Source organism: Lactuca saligna, chromosome 6 (genome assembly GCF_052625555.1).
Source record: "Lactuca saligna cultivar CGN05327 chromosome 6, ASM5262555v1, whole genome shotgun sequence".
In the NCBI taxonomy this organism is placed as follows: Eukaryota; Viridiplantae; Streptophyta; class Magnoliopsida; order Asterales; family Asteraceae; genus Lactuca; species Lactuca saligna.
Window position 1 is genome coordinate 142464839 of NC_136422.1, and position 6561 is coordinate 142471399.

Consider the following 6561-nt stretch of genomic DNA (forward strand, 5'->3'; position numbering starts at 1 on the left):
TTTAGCCTAAACCAAAGTAATTGTGTAGCAAAAAAAATCGAATTTTAAGCGTATAAACCGGGGGAACGGGGGCGGGACCGGGAGCGATGGAGGTAACCGGGGGCGGGACCAGGGGCTATGTAAACGGGGGAGCCGGGGGCGGGAACGGGAGTGGAGGCACCAACTGATTTCGGGGACGGGAGCGGGGCAGGTATTTCCGCTCCCATTTGGTCCTGTTTACATCCCTAGTTTGAAGGAACCTAGTAAAATGGTTAAAATTTACAAATTTGAAAAATATGATACATGATTTTGAAAAAAAAAAATAATAATACAATGTCAAAATAATAATTAAAAAAGTAATATATATATATATATATATATATATATATATATATATATATATATATATATATATATATATATATATATATATATATATATATATATATATTTGTCATTTTCTAGTTTTTTTGGAATGACTGAATTTTATAAAATAAAGTTAAAAAAAAAAAAAAAAACGAACAAAAAAAGAAAAGGCCTTAACAAAAGGCTAAAGCCAAAACCAAACAATTACATCATAATGTTTAAAATGAGATTTTAAAGTCATAAATTCCACTTAATAGAAAATTTATGTTTCTATGCACTAACCAATTAAAAGAAAAACAACAATATTATCAAATAACCTATCTTATATAGGTTTCGTTTGGTCAAACACACACTTATTTCTAAAGTTTCATATAGACCACCAATTAATGTAGATAATAATTTCAAGTATAGCCTTCTTATTCATATTTAAATGAAAGTACTCTGAGAAGAAATATATCCCATCCACCGATTGATCTTTGGAATTAAAGCTTTAGCAACCATACACTTCAAGAAAAAAAATGATAAACACTCCTACATGATCCATGAAAATAGGAAAAAGAGAACAGGGAACATCCATACCTCTAGAAATAATATTATCTTTAGTAGGAAGGTGGTTTTGCATATTTCTCCAACTAAAAATATTCACTTTGATCGACACCAATTTATTCCATCTAATTCCACCCAACCCATGTAGTAACATTATGTTATCAATTATTTGATACTTCTTTTTCATATAAAAATCAACATTATTAGCCAGATTCTACACCCAAGAGTCTTTAGAATCCCAGCATTGAACATTAGCTAATAACTCTACCATGGCTGAAAATTGAGAAGATTGAGCATGTCCTCTTAGATCATATCTCAAACACCAATTCCAATTGTTACCTTGAGGCCTATCAGCAACAACACAATTAGAATCAACGTCCAAAGCAGCCAGTTTAGGAAATAACTCGATCGAAGGAACACTTCCAACCCACACTTCCTTCCAAAACATATTATTTCTCTCATCTCCAATAGATATCGCCAAGGTGGAAAAGAGGAATAATATGTTTATCATGTAATTTCAAAATGGAACCCACTATTGACGAACACACCCCTTTTGTAGTTAAACGATCATTCACAGCAAAACCTGCTTGTTGACCATGAATCGACATTATAATGCAAGCCCATAAAGCATCAGGGTTAGTAACAAATCTCCATCTCCACTTTAACAACAAAGCTTCATTAAAAATCATTAAGCTACCAATACCAAGACCAACATTAACTAAAACACGTTTCCACTTAACCCAAGACAACACTTTTTATCAAGATTTGTGATCCAAATTTTTTTAGCTCTAGCCACTTCTAAATAATCTGCAACGTTAACAACCATTTTAAAAAGAGAAAATTAATAAATACCTAAATCACCAAGAATTGAATGAATAAGAGTATACTTCCCACCAATAGACACCATGTTGGATTTCTAACCATTCAACTTAGAAGGAAACTTGTCAAAAATAGGTTGCCAGTTTTTAATAAGAGACATATTCAAGCCCATCGGGACACCAAGATATTTGAAAGGAAAAGAACCATCCTCACACCTAGATAAACTAGCAAACCGATAACCTCATTAGCCAAAACTCTCACTCCAAAGTGTTTTGACTTGTGAAAATTAATCTGGAGACCCGAAACTTCATAAAACATTTCAGAATTAACACCAAATTCTCCACATTTTGTATAGACCATTTCCCTATAAAAATTGTATCATCGGCATAAAAAAGATGAGACAATATGATTTCATTACCTCTCACCTTTAAAGGTTTAAAAATTTTCAACTCCAGCGCATCAGACATGCAACATTCAAAGCTTCCATGACAAGAATAAAGTGAAAACGAGACATAGGATCTCCTTGCCTAAGATCCTGCTCCAAAAAAAATTCTGCAATCAAACTTCCATTAAGCAAAACCGAATACTTATAAGAGATAAGACAAGCATTAACCCAAGAACCCTAATAGGGGCCAAACCCCATAAATTGCAGAATCCTAATCAAAAAAATAGTTTTATATCAAATATTATTATAGAGAAGGCATTTTGGTATAAATATCTAAATATGTGTCTATGTGGTATGGAATTATAATGAAATTATTAATTAAATATTAATAAATCATTTTTATTTTTTATTATGTCTAATTACGTTCTTTTATCTGTTATGAATTTATAACACCGTTTTCAAAGTTCGTTATACAAATTTTTTTTTAATAGAAACTTGATTAAAAATATATTAATTTTAGTTACACTTTTCAAAAAATAAATATTTTATTGTCGACAATTCGACATGGAACCTTCTATTAACGACGTAGGGATAATTAATTAATTATTGCTATAAGGGGAAAAAAGAAAGGTTTGGAGACCATATACTTTTACACTTTTGTTAGAAAGAAAGCTAAAAAGGAATATAATATAACTTTTAAAAAGTTGCTAAATAATTCATAAATTTAATATAGTATTTCATAGACAAATTAGCGCAACAATATATTTGAAATTTATTTTTTCAGATCTTTAACTTATTTTCATATTTTATGAATGAATAAAATCATTTTTATCGTGTCTAATTAGGTTTTTTTTTTGTTTTTTAATAAACGAATGAGTAAGTTTGTAACTTCTTTGACACTTCATCTATGTAAGGTTCCGAAAACGGCAATAGAAATTTTCATTTCAAAGTCTACCAAATCATTCATTAATTGTTGGAAATCAACACCAAGTCATAATATTCAAAACATCATAGTACAGTTATTTCAAATGCGGAAATCATGAGGGGAGGATGTTGTGCCATCACGTCGGGCCCTTCCCTTTTGAACTGGAAGTACCTGAAACCATAAACATAAATTGTAAGCATAAAACTTAGTGAATTCTTCAAAATACCACATACCAAAACGTACAAGTGTCATGGGCTACCCCCACAGTTTTTCTTGCAATGCTGATGGTTAAATCTCAGTCTTACATACAAGTGTCATGAGCTACTTCTACAATGTTGATGGCCAAATCCTGATCTTACATACAAGTGACAGGAGCCAGATCCTAGTCTTTCATACAATTGTCAGGGGTCAGATCCTAGTCTTTTATACAATTCTCATGGGCCAAATCTTGGTATTTCATGCATGCATCACAAAGACAACTAGCATTCCACATAACAAGTAATGGGTCGACATTGGTGCCTCCGACCCATGGATATAGTGAGAAACTTACCTCACCGACAGATAATCAAACTGAATAGCATGCTGCTTCGAAATCAACTCTACTAATCACCTTAATAAATTCAATAACACAATCTCAGCATATAGGTCAAATGTAACGCATGGTTTCTGGTATGTATTTAACCTTCAAAATTATTGAAATTTCCTTGTTGTTAGGTCATAAGTTTTTGTTTATACTTTGCTTTTCTCAAGCTATTAGAGTTCTCGGTTTAGGACCGAAAACACCATGTTTTGGTGTTGATTGGTGATATGTGCATAATTAGTTAATTATTTAGCACATATTATTAATCATTTTTAATTAATTATGTGAACAATGTGGACGAAAGGTACTTAAAATGGTTTGAATTTTGTTTTCAGTCCAGAAGACATGCTTGGAAGTAAAAGGGAGCAAGGGAAAGCAATTGAAGACCAAAGAATGAAAATAAGAGACAAAAGACCACCTACTCGGCGAGTAGACGACTCTACTCGGCGAGTACACGAGGATGTTCCAGAAGATAGCTACGATTCCTGATTCAAGACGGATAACTATGCACCTACTCGGCGAGTTGGTCCTGCTACTCGCTGAGTACACCCTGTTTTGAGATATCTATAAAAACCGAATCTTTATCCAATGGGGCAACATTCCTGGCGATTTTTGAAGGTTAAGCTGCGACTAAGAGCCCTAGAAGACGTTGAGGAACCCTAAGCTTCAATCTTTTGAAGAATTCAAGCAACTAGGTTAATCCTACCACTTAGATTTAGGAATTGAATATGTTTAATCTAGAAAAACTTGTTTTTGTTTCTACTGCAACTATGAACTAAATTCGTTTTTGTTTCTGTTTGGGGAATACCAAGGAGCTCCTATGGTTTAATTATTAGTTTTTGTTTGATTTTTTATTGGTGATCTATTAAATTAAGTTTGTTAAAGAACCTTATGCATTAATCACTACTATTTTCTGTTAATTGGAAGACAATTAGGCTGCATGAACATCTCTTAGTTGTTAACCTCATATGTCTATGTGAACAGTAAACCATATGCTTAGAAGTAATGATTATGAAACTAAGATTAATAAGACAATAGGAAGATTAATGTGTGAGCTTGTTTGAGAAACCATCAAACAAGAGGTTAATTGAATTAGTAACATAAATTGACCACTACAAATCTTATTTAATCCAAATCATTAATCTAGGGAATTAATTAGTTTAAACACTTGATCACCGCTTAAATTAGTTAATTGTCTAAGGGTTAGGAGTAATGAACATGAACCTAACCATTATAATTGGTTACCAATAACAATTAATCTATCATAAATACAAATAACCATAGGAGTGAATTGGTTGAACCTAAATAAAAACATCTTTATCAAATTTTGTGAATTAGTTGTTGCCTTAGTTATTTAGTTAATTTAGTGTGCCTAAGTTTCTAGTCTTGCAAAACTAGAAGAAACCCCTTTTACTTTTATTAATTGTTTTAGTTAAAATTAGTTATTAGTTTAATTTTCCGTTCCCTGAGTTCGACACCTTATTTACTAATCTATACCACTAAAAGACAGGTTCACTGCCTTTGTGTGCTAAATTTATTAATAAAAAAGTAGGGACAAAACAAGTGCATTTTACACACATCAAGTTTTTGGCGCCGTTGCCGGGGAACGGTTCTAAATAATTAATCTAATTCCTAATTTTTTCGATCCTTTGTATGAGTTTACTTGCATAGAGTTCATTTATTGCAATTTAGTAATTAGTAATTAGGTTTTAGCATCTGTTTTAGTTTAATATTAAGTTTAGAATTTTTTCAAAATCTCACTGATACTCGCCGAGTCCAGTCGTACCTACTCGGCGAGTACCAGTTTATTTAGCAGTTAATTTTTAATTTTTTTAGTACATTTTTTTTGTTCTTTTTATGCTTTTATTCTATTTATTTCAGGACTTTCATGACCAGAGGATCAAACACACCACTGGTACCCCCGTTTGAAGATGCCGAATCCGCATTGAAAAGGAACAAAGGAAAGGATGTGGAGAGTTCAAGTACACCAAATAAGTCGCCTTTGTCCAACTTAAAGACCGTTTTTGGGAAAAAGAAGAGCAGTAAATCAGGAGCATCCAGTGCCTCTTTGATAATCGAAGATCCAATTCAAGAAGATATCGGGTACGAGACCGAGGAAGAAGAGGAGCCTACATACGAGCACGAAACCGAGTCCGAGGAAGAGTTAGCTTTCACAATGGCTAACATTGATGAAATCCCAATGGGAGAATGGAAGAAGAGGATGTGCGACGACAATGGCCCGGGACTTGTGCAACCCGCAATTCCCGCGACTACTACCTTCGAGCTAAAGGTTCATATCCTAGCTTCACTCAAAGAAATACCTTTTTATGGGAAAGATCATGAAGATGCCTACAGGCATTTGGATGAAGTCAATGATGTAGCTGATTACTTCAATATTCCAAATGTAACCCGCGAGACTCAACTACTTCGTATGCTTCCGGTAACATTCAAGGGTGCTGCCAAAGACTGGCTCAAGTTACTTCCCCCCGGATCAGTCACTACTTGGGCCAAGATGAAGGAAGAATTCATCAATCACTTTTGCCCACCTTCTAAGATAGCCAAGCTTAAGAAGGCCATTGCAAACTTTGAACAACAAGCTGGAGAGTCGCTATATGAAGCATGGGAGAGGTACAAGAGTTTGCTAAGAAATTGCCCCCACCATGATCTAAACAGCCAGAAAGAAGTCTCCATCTTTTATGATGGAGTCAATGTCACAACTAGGCAGTTACTAGACTTGCAAGGCCCACTTACAAAGAAGCCGCCCCCGGTGATTAAAGAATTGATTGAAGAATTCTCTAAACACTCTAGAGAATACCATAACCCTAGACATGATGTCACTAGGGGAGCCGCTTATGCTGATACTGAAGACTTATCCGCGGTCATGGCTATGCTAAAAACCATGGATAGGAGAATGGATAAAATGGATCAAACGATCCATGCTATTCGGGTGGGTTGTGAAAA

The 6561-nt window shown here is 34.0% G+C and overlaps 1 non-coding gene across 1 annotated transcript; it reads right to left on the reverse strand.

Annotated features, from left to right (window-relative positions):
* Nucleotides 1-6160: 6160 nt before the first annotated feature.
* Nucleotides 6161-6267, reverse strand: LOC145003597 (small nucleolar RNA R71). Its single transcript, XR_013662051.1, has one exon. It is a non-coding gene; the product is annotated as a small nucleolar RNA R71 (small nucleolar RNA).
* Between the last annotated feature and the right edge of the window lie 294 nt (nt 6268-6561).